At 43.8% G+C, this 14,659-nt stretch overlaps 1 protein-coding gene across 6 annotated transcripts in view; it reads right to left on the bottom strand.

The window, feature by feature from the left end:
- FGGY (FGGY carbohydrate kinase domain containing) overlaps positions 1-14,659 on the bottom strand; it is a 356,370-nt gene that overhangs the window by 20,474 nt on the left and 321,237 nt on the right. Inside the window, exon 16 of one of the 6 annotated variants that reach the window (XR_011850140.1) lies at positions 10,022-10,100. The exons of the other annotated variants lie outside the window; for them this stretch is intronic. The gene's annotated coding sequence lies outside the window, so the exon portion shown is untranslated. The remainder of the gene's footprint in view (positions 1-10,021; positions 10,101-14,659) is intronic. 6 annotated transcript variants of the gene reach the window in all.

Below are 14,659 nucleotides of genomic sequence, written 5' to 3'. Positions count from 1 at the left end.
GGAGTATAATACAGGATGTAACTCAGGATCAGTACAAATTAAGCTGTACCCCATCTTTAGCCCCCATTAGAGGGGTTCTCTCCTCACATATATACCTTCCTGCTATGTCTCTGTGTAATTATTTCCTCTCTCTTTTGTAGTTGGGTCGGTTCCCTGTTGATCCTCCTGCGGATCAGTATGTTCTGGTGATGCCGGGGGCTGAGCTGTAACACTGGGGCAGATTATACGGATTGTGTGTGTGGATCTTGTGCTCCTCGCAGAATATCTCAGCCTTAATCCTGCCCTAACCCCTGACTCCGGGCGGCTGCAGATCATCTCCCCTTCTCTAGAAACATGTAATCAGCTCACGCAGAGGGTCTTACGGGGGGCCGTGCAGCACTCAGTGCCAGGCCGGGGACTGGTCCTATAAAGCCCCCAGCTGCTTGTAGTGTAAACAGCGCGGGACGTGATGAGTCCATTGTTCTCGCTATGCCCGGCTTCCAGACAATAGAGCGATCCATATCACATGTCCCGAATATATTCCATAAAGCAGGTGCTAAATCGCTGGGATAGCAGCCGCCCGCAGAATAACAGCCACAATGTATACAGCGAGAGCGCCCCCCGCCTGCCGCACCCAAGATGTGCTGAAGATGGATTAACTCTTCATTTCTAGCATCTAATTAAGAGCAGAAGCCGCAACTCATCGCAACAGCTGCTTACCAGGCCCCAAAGCCCCTAATCTCACCCACTGCTCACAGCATCATTCTGGTACAGTGTGTCGTGTGCATTAAAAGGGGAACATCAACTTCATCATTTATATTCTATGTATCAGCACATAATGATGAACATCTAGTCCTTAGGAGGTCTTAAAGGGGTTGTCCCCTGGACTCATAATATGGGATAACATTCTGATCGCTCCGGATCTGACTGATGCGACTCCCCCCGATCATGAGAATAAGGAACCTGTACTCTCCTTTTCATAGACAAGTAGGTCCTTCCACTCCAGCAAAATTCCAGAACTTCTGCTTTTATACAGGTGGTCACATTTGCCGATGATCAGGTGATCGAGAGCTGCATTCACTATCCTGCTGGTGCAGTCACTGTGTACATACATGACATTACTTATCCTGTACTGATCCTGAGTTACATCCTGTATTATACTCCAGAGCTGCACTCACTATTCTGCTGGTGCAGTCACTGTGTACATACATGACATTACTTATCCTGTACTGATCCTGAGTTACATCCTGTATTATACTCCAGAGCTGCACTCACTATTCTGCTGCTGGTGCAGTCACTGTGCACATACATGACATTACTTATCCTGTACTGATCCTGAGTTACATCCTGTATTATACCCCAGAGCTGCACTCACTATTCTGCTGCTGGTGCAGTCACTGTGTACATACATGACATTACTTATCCTGTACTGATCCTGAGTTACATCCTGTATTATACCGCAGAGCTCCACTCACTATTCTGCTGCTGGTGCAATCACTGTGTACATACATGACATTACTTATCCTGTACTGATCCTGAGTTACATCCTGTATTATACTCCAGAGCTGCACTCACTATTCTGCTGGTGCAGTCACTGTGTACATACATGACATTACTGATCCTGTACTGATCCTGAGTTACATCCTGTATTATACACCAGAGCTGCACTCACTATTCTGCTGCTGCTGCAGTCACTGTGTACATACATGACATTACTTATCCTGTACTGATCCTGAGTTACATCCTGTATTATACCCCAGAGCTGCACTCACTATTCTGCTTCTGGTGCAGTCACTGTGTACATACATGACATTACTTATCCTGTACTGATCCTGAGTTACATCCTGTATTATACCCCAGAGCTGCACTCACTATTCTGCTGCTGGTGCAGTCACTGTGTACATACATGACATTACTTATCCTGTACTGATCCTGAGTTACATCCTGTATTATACTCCAGAGCTGCACTCACTATTCTGCTGCTGGTGCAGTCACTGTGTACATACATGACATTACTTATCCTGTACTGATCCTGAGTTACATCCTGTATTATACCCCAGAGCTGAACTCACTATTCTGCTGCTGGTGCAGTCACTGTGTACATACATGACATTACTTATCCTGTACTGATCCTGAGTTATATCCTGTATTATACTCCAGAGCTGCACTCACTATTCTGCTGCTGGTGCAGTCACTGTGTACATACATGACATTACTTATCCTGTACTGATCCTGAGTTACATCCTGTATTATACTCCAGAGCTGCACTCACTATTCTGCTGGTGCAGTCACTGTGTACATACATGACATTACTGATCCTGTACTGATCCTGAGTTACATCCTGTATTATACACCAGAGCTGCACTCACTATTCTGCTGCTGCTGCAGTCACTGTGTACATACATGACATTACTTATCCTGTACTGATCCTGAGTTACATCCTGTATTATACCCCAGAGCTGCACTCACTATTCTGCTTCTGGTGCAGTCACTGTGTACATACATGACATTACTTATCCTGTACTGATCCTGAGTTACATCCTGTATTATACCCCAGAGCTGCACTCACTATTCTGCTGCTGGTGCAGTCACTGTGTACATACATGACATTACTTATCCTGTACTGATCCTGAGTTACATCCTGTATTATACTCCAGAGCTGCACTCACTATTCTGCTGCTGGTGCAGTCACTGTGTACATACATGACATTACTTATCCTGTACTGATCCTGAGTTACATCCTGTATTATACCCCAGAGCTGAACTCACTATTCTGCTGCTGGTGCAGTCACTGTGTACATACATGACATTACTTATCCTGTACTGATCCTGAGTTATATCCTGTATTATACTCCAGAGCTGCACTCACTATTCTGCTGCTGGTGCAGTCACTGTGTACATACATGACATTACTTATCCTGTACTGATCCTGAGTTACATCCTGTATTATACCCCAGAGCTGCACTCACTATTCTGCTGCTGGTGCAGTCACTGTGTACATACATGACATTACTTATCCTGTACTGATCCTGAGTTACATCCTGTATTATACTCCAGAGCTGCACTCACTATTCTGCTGCTGGTGCAGTCACTGTGTACATACATGACATTACTTATCCTGTACTGATCCTGAGTTACATCCTGTATTATACTCCAGAGCTGCACTCACTATTCTGCTGGTGGTGCAGTCACTGTGTACATACAGGACATTACTTACTTGTCCTGTTATAATTGTTTTAGTATATTTTCTAGTGCTGCCATTCCAGCAGTGTCCAGTTGATGGCGCTGTGGCTAAATTAATTCAGTGCTGGAGAATCAATGGTTCTGTGAACTTTATATTGTAGTTAATATTTTGGTAAGAAAAACACCGTGGGGGAGGGGCGGTCAGTGGCCTAAGCACTTCTCTTTTTTGTAGAGTTATTACTGATCAGGCTGTGATATGTTATTTTCTAAAATGAGACGTCAAACACCTGATCGTTGTCATGTAACTTTTTTTGTATTGAAGAAATGTCAAAAACATGAAAAACTTCCTAGAGATTCCCCCCAGGACCGGGGATACACTGACGATGGTCCCTCGTATTCTCCAATATTATACAATCTTCTGGAAAGAGGCGGAGTCTGGTGTAGCCACATGAATGATGATGTCATGCTGTGATGATGTCATCGCTGAACTACATTGCCCAGTTGCTGTTGTGTAGGATTTCAGTGTTCACATATATTATGTGTACAGAATGGGGCTTATTTACTAAGGGTCCACGGATCGCACTTTTGTTGGATTTGCTGACGTTTTCGGGTTTTTCGCGGCTGTGACAGGTATTTAACAGGGGTTTGCGCTGGGATTGTGTCGCACACGCGATCGCATTGTGGCGCAGCAGAGCTGCTTCCATGTGACACAGATTGGGGGGCGGCCGTTAGACAATCCGACTGATTTGGATTGAACGCACGATTTTACTTGCGAATTGGCCCCCTAAGCCACTTGGGCCCTGGTGCGACCGCAACCTCTGCAACCCCTCAAATTACGCCCCTGCTTGTCTCTGCACTGACCTCCTGACCAGACTGACCTAGAACTTTCCAGCCACAAGGGGCTTTATAACCTCCACTTGTGAGCTGGCAGCTCCTTTGTCCAATCAGCTTGCTTCTATCATCTCAGTAATTATAAAGCATATAATTGGACAATACAATTAACTCTTAGTCTCCCAGGCAGAGACTTATGCTTGCATACTAGAATTTCATGCTGGAGACCCCCTAGTGAGGTGATTAGGCTCAGCAGGCTTCTCCTGACATGGAGAGGGACCAATTCACAACATCTTTGCTTCGGCAGGGGTGTTGCAAATGTAGAGATAATGGGGGTCATTTACTAAGGGCCCGATTCTCATTTTCCCGACGTGTTACCCGGATATTTCCGATTTGCGCCGATTGTACCTGAATTGCCCCGGGATTTTGGCGCACGCGATCGGATCGTGGCGCATCGGCGCTGGCATGCACGCGACGGAAATCGGGGGGCGTGGCCGAGCTAAAACCCGACGGATTCGGAAAAACCGCCGCATTTAAAAAAAGAAATGTGCCGCTTGGGACGCGCTTACCTTCACTTGGTCCGGCCCGGTAAACTCCAGTGCGTTCAGATGCTTTTCAGCGCAGCAGCGCCACCTGGTGGACGGCGGAGGAACTACCTTGATGAATCCCGGCCGGACCCGAATCCAGCGCAGAGAACGCGCTGCTGGATCGCGAAAGGGAAAGCAAATCTGCCCCATTGGGGCTCATTTTCTAAGCAGTCTGCGCTAGAATTCTGGGGTAGATTGCACATAAATACACGCGCGACTAGTGTTTGCAACAGTTTTGTGTCTCGGCTGCACGGTGCAACACAATCCCGTGCACAGAAAGGGGCGTTCCGGGGGTATTCGCACCGTTCCTGCACCTCGGGCGCGTGCAGCGCGCGCCACATTCATGAAGATAATAGTAAGGCAACCTGCACTACGTATTAGTATATGCGGCCATTGTGTAGTGCGCCTTTAAGAGATACATTACATTTATCTTCCGCCATCTGTCTGGCTTTTATTATAAACCACTTGGCTATTATATTTGGAGCGGTCAGCAGTCGGGTGGATTTATGGAGGAGGAGGAGGGGGACAGGGGGGTCCTTGTGGTTGAGTTGCTTTGACTATCGAACTTCCCCCTCTTAGCCGCGCTGACAGATGTAATGGATGGGAAGATCTTTATAGCAGTGTCCTGCCAGCCCCGTCCAACACAAGCTCCATGTCACTGCACATACAGGAGCTTCCCCAACACTACACAGGGAGGACCCCCACATCACACTGACATCACCCCTTATACATCTATAATGTCTCATCACTATATTCACCTACATTATAGCAGTTATATTCATATACAGAGGGGGCAGTATTATAGTAGTTATATTCCTGTACATAGGGGCAGTATTATAGTAGTTATATTCCTGTACATAGGGGCAGTATTATAGTAGTTATATTCTTGTACATAGGGGGCAGTATTATAGTAGTTATATTCCTGTACATAGGGGGCAGTATTATAGTAGTTATATTCTTGTACATAGGGGGCAGTATTATAGTAGTTATATTCCTGTACATAGGGGGCAGTATTATAGAAGTTATATTCTTGTACATAGGGGACAGTATTATAGTAGTTATATTCCTGTACATAGGGGCAGTATTATAGAAGTTATATTCCTGTACATAGGGGCAGTATTATAGAAGTTATATTCCTGTACATAGGGGGCAGTATTATAGTAGATATATTCTTGTACATAGGGGGAAGTATTATAGTAGTTATATTCTTGTACATAGGGGACAGTAATATAGTAGTTATATTCTTGTACATAGGGAACAGTATTATAGTAGTTATATTCTTGTACATAGGGGGCAGTATTATAGTAGTTATATTCTTGTACATAAGGGGCAGTATTATAGTAGTTATATTCCTGTACATAGGGGCAGTATTATAGTAGTTATATTCTTGTACATAGGGGGCAGTATTATAGTAGTTATATTCCTGTACATAGGGGGCAGTATTATAGTAGTTATATTCCTGTACATAGGGGGCAGTATTATAGTAGTTATATTCCTGTACATAGGGGGCAGTATTATAGTAGTTATATTCTTGTACATAGGGGGCAGTATTATAGTAGTTATATTCTTGTACACAGGGTGCAGTATTATAGTAGATATATTCTTGTGCATAGGGGGCAGTATTATAGTAGTTATATTCCTGTACATAGGGGCAGTATTATAGTAGTTATATTCTTGTGCATAGGGGGCAGTATTATAGTAGTTATATTCCTGTACATAGGGGCAGTATTATAGTAGTTATATTCTTGTACATAGGGGGCAGTATTATAGTAGTTATATTCTTGTACATAGGGGGCGGTATTATAGTAGTTATATTCTTGTACATAGGGGGCAGTATTATAGTAGTTATATTCCTGTACATAGGGGGCAGTATTATAGTAGTTATATGCCTGTACATAGGGGGCAGTATTATAGTAGTTATATTCTTGTACATAGGGGGCAGTATTATAGTAGTTATATTCTTGTACATAGGGGCAGTATTATAGTAGTTATATTCTTGTACATAGGGGGCAGTATTATGGTAGTTATATTCTTGTACATAGGGGACAGTATTATAGTAGTTATATTCTTGTAGATAGGGGGCAGTATTATAGTAGTTATATTCTTGTACATAGGGGGCAGTATTATAGTAGTTATATTCTTGTACATAGGGGGCAGTATTATAGTAGTTATATTCTTGTACATAGGGGGCAGTATTATAGTAGTTATATTCCTGTACATAGGGGGCAGTATTATAGTAGTTATATTCTTGTACATAGGTGGCAGAATTATAGTAGTTATATTCTTGTACATAGGGGACAGTATTATAGTAGTTATATTCTTGTACATAGGGGGCAGTATTATAGTAGTTATATTCTTGTACATAGGGGGCAGTATTATAGTAGTTATATTCCTGTACATAGGGTTCAGTATTATAGTAGTTATATTCTTGTACATAGGGGGCAGTATTATAGTAGTTATATTCTTGTACATAGGGGGCAGTATTATAGTAGTTATATTCTTGTACATAGAGGGCAGGATTATAGTAGTTTTATTCTTGTACATAGGGGACAGTATTATAGTGGTTATATTCTTGTACATAGGGGACAGTATTATAGTGGTTATATTCTTGTACATAGGGGACAGTATTATAGTAGTTATATTCTTGTACATAGGGGGCAGTATTATAGTAGTTATATTCTTGTACATAGGGGGCAGTATTATACTAGTTATATTCTTGTACATAGGGGGCAGTATTATAGTAGTTATATTCTTGTACATAGGGGGCAGTATTATAGTAGTTATATTCTTGTACATAGGGGACAGTATTATAGTGGTTATATTCTTGTACATAGGGGACAGTATTATAGTAGTTATATTCTTGTACATAGGGGGCAGTATTATACTAGTTATATTCTTGTACATAGGGGGCAGTATTATAGTAGTTATATTCTTGTACATAGGGGGCAGTATTATAGTAGTTATATTCTTGTACATAGGGGACAGTATTATAGTGGTTATATTCTTGTACATAGGGGACAGTATTATAGTAGTTATATTCTTGTACATAGGGGGCAGTATTATAGTAGTTATATTCTTGTACATAGGGGGCAGTATTATAGTAGTTATATTCCTGTACATAGGGGGCAGTATTATAGTAGTTATATTCCTGTACATACGGGCAGTATTATAGTAGTTATATTCTTGTACATAGGGGGCAGTATTATAGTAGTTATATTCTTGTACATAGGGGGCAGTATTATAGTAGTTATATTCTTGTACATAGGGGGCAGTATTATAGTAGTTATATTCTTGTACATAGGGGACAGTATTATAGTGGTTATATTCTTGTACATAGGGGACAGTATTATAGTAGTTATATTCTTGTACATAGGGGGCAGTATTATAGTAGTTATATTCCTGTACATAGGGGGCAGTATTATAGTAGTTATATTCCTGTACATGGGGGGCAGTATTATAGTAGTTATATCCTTGTACATAGGGGGCAGTATTATAGTAGTTATATTCCTGTACATAGGGGGCAGTATTATAGTAGTTATATTCTTGTACATAGGGGGCAGTATTATAGTAGTTATATTCCTGTACATAGGGGGCAGTATTATAGTAGTTATATTCTTGTACATAGGGGGCAGTATTATAGTAGTTATATTCTTGTACATAGTGGGCAGTATTATAGTAGTTATATTCTTTAATAAGCAATTTCACATTTGAACTTCTGACTTTTCCATGTTGCTTCTTGAACTATATTGAAATTCATCTCCTATGGAAGACATTGCATAACAGAACTGATGATTTACGTGATACACGTGTTTATTGTGAAACTCAGTTCTATATTATGATTTACTACCACAATCATTTGATATACAACATCCTGAGGTCATACATATGATTTATGTAAAATGATGGGATTCTTCTTCATATTCTGCATAAACAAATAAATAGTGAAACTGCAGGGAGCCGCAGACCACACATCACACTGTAATGTATATGATGTGCCCTAATATGGGTCACAAGTAGCAAAGTACTGGAAATCATATTCACATCTTTGGTTCTGCAGAAGGTTTGCTGAATGGTCCATACCAAGGATTTGGTGTTTGTGTCTGTTGTTTACATAACACCAACATATTCTATAGCGCTGGAAAGAGATTGGGGCTCATTTACTTACCCGGTCCAGTCGCGATCCCGCGGTGCGTTGTCCAACGCTGATTCGGGTTCTGCCGGGATTCACTAAGGCCGTGCATCCCATGTCCACCAGGTGTCGCTGCTGCGCTGAGATCCGCCAGAGTTCACCTTCTTCTTCTGGTGCATGTAAGTGTTGATCTTGCGACACAAATTCTTTTTTAAATTCAGCGTTTTTTCCGAATCCATCAGTTTGTCCGATGGCCACTCCCCCCGATTTATGTCGCGTGAAGCGCCGATGCGACACAATCCGATCGCGTGCGCCAAAATCCCGGGGCAATACGGTGCAAATTTGAAATATTCGGGAAACCCAACAAAAGTGCGGCGTTCGGACCCTTAATAAATGAGCCCCATTGTCTTTATTGAAATTAGTCCATGTCTAATGTCTCTCACAAAAGGCCATTATCATTGCTATCCAACTAGAGGGATCCACACTGTCCTCACACTGCTGTGCTCTGTGCTCTCTGCAGCCAGTGTTATGTATTATCCCTGGAGAGATGTGTAATCAGACCTCACACTGCTGTGCTCTGTGCTCTCTGCAGCCAGTGTTATGTACTGTCCCGGGAGAGATGTGTAATCAGACCTCACACTGCTGTGCTCTGTATCTCTGCAGCCATTGTTATGTATTGTCCCTGGAGAGATGTGTAATCAGACCTTTGTGTATGTTGTTAGTAGCAGCAGGACTGTGATAAATGGATTTATATTCCAGGATTGTAGCTTCTCCAAGTGCACTGGGGGGGTGTCCTCACACTGCTGTGTTGTGGTATGTACTGAAAGGTTTCCTTTAAGTTATAAGTTTGGTTTTTTAAAGTGTATATTTGAAGAGAACATCTAACGTTCATGCAGATGCTGCCTTAGGTCCCCTATGAAGTTTGTCATGTGACTCAGGTAATCTCCTTAATGATACATTGTGTCCTGTATTCCTCATGCAGCCTTTCTATACATAGTAACAGTATGAGGACAAGGGGTTAATAAGCTCAAGGCCGATCCGTGGGTACATCATGTTTTGTTCTATTTTCACAGTAATTACATGAAATGAAGGCACATGTGCACGAAGACTAATTTTATATCCCAGGAACCTGAATAAAACGTAACCTCAGGCCGCACGCAGGATCTGGGCGTCTCGTCATCAATTAGTTACAGCGTAACCTGAGGTAAAGGTATGAATCAGATTCGGAGGACGGAGATGCTATTATACAAGAGAAGGGGCCCAGACTATTGTCTAATGCTGTAGGTCCCTCACATGTAATACCACATCTCACCTGTAGTGGCCACTGCAGGAAATACATGAAGTTTTCATCAGGAAAAGCCGCTGATCGCCATGGATTTGAGCTTCTAGAGCTGCAGAGATAAACTCCTTATAAAGTCCTTCTTTACAGAGAACCTGTCAGCCCCTAAACATTTTCCTGTGTAGGTAAAGTGTCTTGAATTATAAATGCGTCTATCTAGAGAAAATCTTGGTTTATTTCTTATATATTGTATAATCTTGGTGCACCCTCTCTTGCCTTATTTCACAGAGAGAGAGCATTGCACTCTAAACCAAGACTTAGTGGGAGTAGCTGGATGGTAAATAAGGGCGTAGGAGGGTGCACTGGAGTGGTTGGCCACACCCATTGTACGCCAAAATGCTAATTTGCATAAAAAGTATAATTAAAGTAGACTATGAACCCCATTCCCACTGCTAGAACCAAAGTCCCGCCCCTGAGGAACTACTCCTTCCAGATATGGACCTTTTTATAAAATTAACCTGGACTGAACTGTAATTCTTCTTGATTTATCATACAAACAGATTTGAATAGAACAGATAATATGGAACCTGAAATATTTATTTTTCTTTCTATACCCAAATTGAATGGTCTAATCAACTGGAGGTGTAATACCACATTCCACCTGTAGTGGCCACTGCAGGAATTTTAAACAGTTTCCACCAGAAGTAACAGGTGATCACCAAATATTCTGCATGTTAATTAGCGAGTGTCTTCTAGAAAGTTCTGACCCTTCTACACATCAGTCTTTTATGGAGTGAAGGGGAATAAAGAATCGAAAGTTACATTTCAGTGTATGCAGGTATTCACACAGACAGCAGGAGCTGAAACCCCTGAGAACAAATATTAAATATATTCCAAATTGACTATAATAGACCAGATACAATAGACATAAATGATGGTAAATGCACTTTAGCTCCACCCCTGAGGATCTGCCTTGCAATATATGGAAGTCTACAACAGGCACAGAGGGACAAATTATAAAAATGTCTGTATGTGGTTCTCACAATTACACTGAGATTTGCTTACAAAAAAAAATCACTTAAGGAGGATTTCCACTGCTGATATCATCCCCCAGTAACTAGTAACTACTATGCCCTTAGCTACAAAAAGACTGGAGAAACTTCATTGTCTAATTCTCCAATCACATCTAAAGCTGCACAAAATTCCCACAGCAATACCCTAAAGACCTAACATCTAGGATGAAGATACCGGACAGAGGAGTCATCTAGAGTCACACACACAGTACAGCAGTTGTACGGGAGCGACCAGGGACTATTACTAGAAAACCGTACGGGTTGTAGGTAATAACATCTCCTGCCGCCTGCACCGCGTGATTAATGGAGAGCGCGCACAGTACAGCAACGTCCTAGGGAAATGAAACAGGTGCACACACCGCAAGCTGCATCAACATGAAAAGAAAACACATTATGGTCCAGACAAAGCTGAGCGCTCCCCACAGAGGAACACCTGACTGCACCACAGAGAGGAAACCCAGTGCTGGGAATTATTATACTAATAAAGGGCTGCACTCACTATTCTGCTGCTGGTGCAGTCACTGTGTACATACATGACATTACTTATCCTGTACTGATCCTGAGTTACATCCTGTATTATACCCCAGAGCTGCACTCACTATTCTGCTGCTGGTGCAGTCACTGTGTACATACATGACATTACTTATCCTGTACTGATCCTGAGTTACATCCTGTATTATACTCCAGAGCTGCACTCACTATTCTGCTGCTGGTGCAGTCACTGTGTACATACATGACATTACTTATCCTGTACTGATCCTGAGTTACATCCTGTAGATCTTTTATTTTATATAAAAGTAAAAAACATAACAATACAAAAACATAATATACAATATATACAAATTCTTACCTGCTGGTCCAGCCACATTCACACCTAGTAAAAACAATAACTTAAAATACACCGAAATGAATGAACACCAAATACCACAACCCCCACCCAACCGATTATCACAACCTAAACCAAACCAATAAACAATAAGACAAGCCACACCCACAAATAAAACATAAATGACTATAAATATACATAAACCCACCCCACACCCTCTAATAACAAACCACCCCACACAGACCACATCCCACACCCATTTTTTTTTTTTTTTTTTTTAAATATATAATAACAAATACACATAACACTACACTAAACTAAATCCCTCGCCCGCACCCTCCCCTTCCCCCCAGACACTGGTCTAACGTCCAAAGTTTGCGTTAAGTAGTCCAGACCAGTGTCCAGGGTCAGTTCATAAGTCCCACCACCATCACCCCCCTCCCAACCTAACACTGTGTCCCAAACCCCACTATATACAATATATACAATATATACAGTATTTACAACACAACATAAAGAAAACAGAATACAAATAAAGTCTAACCAACATCAATCAAAACCACATAAAGCCCAGGTTCGGCGCCTGCAAGCCCAACATCACTATAACCTCAGATACAAAACAAAAATCTACTGTGCAGCATCAGCCCAACACCAGGAGCGGAGATGACAGACTAAGGGACACTAAAGGAGAACCCCCTCCAAAGGAGAGAGGCCCTCCCCGTGCCCAGCCTCTCATACTCCAGAGAGCGCACCTTCACCAGGTCACCCAAAATGTTCCTAACCACCTCATCCACCGGGAGGATTTTACGCTGCGTCGACACTAAACACCGTGCGTTCCACGTGTGGTACCTGACCACTAGACTGACTAGAAATAACGTGCAGCGGTCCCGGCCACCCAGGCCTCTGAATGCTCCATAGGCCCACTCCGCATAGGAGAGACCGGCCAACCCGGACCAATGGATGGAAGCGCCCACCCGGTTGTACACCTCTGTGTTAAAGGGGCACTGAAGCAGGAAGTGGTCCATGCTCTCCAGCAGACCACCGCACTCCTCCCGGGGACAACCCCTTTCCTCAGAGCTCCTACACTTCAGATTGTCCCTCACACACAGCTTTCCATGGAAGCAGCGCCAAGTCACGTCCCAAAACTTCAAGGGGATCCTGATGGAATTCAATAAACTCAAACCCACCCTCAGATCCCGACTTGGGCAATCCCTGAGGGCCAGAGGCTTCTGGAAATGGGTCAACAGAACCCTTTGGTCAAGGATTTTCCTCGACATGGTCCTGATCTCCCACATTCCCAGACCCCACCGGCGAATCACCTTCAGAACCGGGGTAGCGTAAGCCGGAAGATGCCCATGCGGTGTGCGAAGATCCTTCACTTGCCCTCCTGTCTCCCATTCCTGGAAGAAAGGCCGAAACCATCCCCTGCAGGAGTATACCCACGGAGGAGCCCTCTCTTTCCAGAGGTTTGCTACATTGATCTTAAGAAAGGTATTCACTAGGAACACCACAGGGTTGACCATACACAACCCTCCTTGTCTCCTCGTGCGGTAAGTAACCTCCCTCTTGATAAGGTTCAGCCTATTCCCCCATAACAGCTGGAAGAACAGACTGTAGACCCGAGTCCAGAGGGGTTCTGGCAACATGCACACACTGCCCAGATAAATCATTAACGGGAGCAGGTAAGTTTTGATCAGATTAACCCTTTCTCTGAGGGTCAAAGACCAACCCTTCCACTGGTCCACCTTCTGAGCGGCGATCTTAAGCCTGCCATCCCAGTTTTGCATGGGGTAATCCCCCTGGCCGAATTCGATGCCGAGAACTTTGGCAGAGTCCTGGGGCCCTGGAAGAGTGTCCGGGAGATCAAAGCCCGGATCCCCCTCTCCCAGCCAGAGACTCTCACACTTATCCCGGTTGATCTTGGACCCAGAAACCTCTGAGTAGCGGTCAACCTCTGACATCACCCATTGCGCCTCCCCTCCCGAGGACACGAAAACGGTGACATCATCAGCATACGCTACCACCCTTAGAGTGGCTTCCGGTGCTGCCCGATCCATCCCGACTCCCACCAACGGCCCACGATCAACCCTCCTAAGGAATGGGTCAATCGCGAACACGTATAAAAGTGGGCTCAGAGGACAACCCTGGCGAACACCAGACCCGACCTCAAAAGAGCGGCCAATCCAACCGTTCACAAGCGGGAAACTCTCTGCCCCTGCGTACAAAACCTTTAGCCAATTGACAAACCCACCCGGCAGGCCATACCTCAGAAGGACAGACCAGAGGTACTCGTGGTTAACCCGATCAAACGCTTTTGCCTGATCCAAGGACAGCAAGTACCCCTTCCAGTTACCAGCCCTGCCCTGCTCCACTGCCTCCCGGACACAAAGCACAGCACTAAATGTACTGCGGCCTGGAACAGAGCAGTGCTGGGTCCCCGAAAGGAGCCGGGGCGCAAACTGCACCAGCCGATTAAACAGCACCTTTGCCAAAACCTTTCTGTCCGTATTGAGAAGCGCTATGGGACGCCAGTTCTCAACACGAGATCGGTCCTTACCCTTTGACAGGATGATCAGGGCTGACCTCCTCATTGACTTCGGCAGAGCGCCCGAGGAAAGACACTCATTGAATACCTCAGTCAAGAGGGGAACCAAGGCGTCCTTAAAGGTCTTATAAAACTCAGATGTTAAGCCATCCGGGCCTGGCGATTTCTTGAGGGCGAGCCCTTCAATCGCCCGGCTGACTTCCTCTTCCTTGATCATCTCTGTCAAA

Source organism: Engystomops pustulosus, chromosome 10 (genome assembly GCF_040894005.1).
Source record: "Engystomops pustulosus chromosome 10, aEngPut4.maternal, whole genome shotgun sequence".
NCBI classification, from domain to species: Eukaryota; Metazoa; Chordata; class Amphibia; order Anura; family Leptodactylidae; genus Engystomops; species Engystomops pustulosus.
This window is presented reverse-complemented; position numbering and strand designations above follow the sequence as displayed.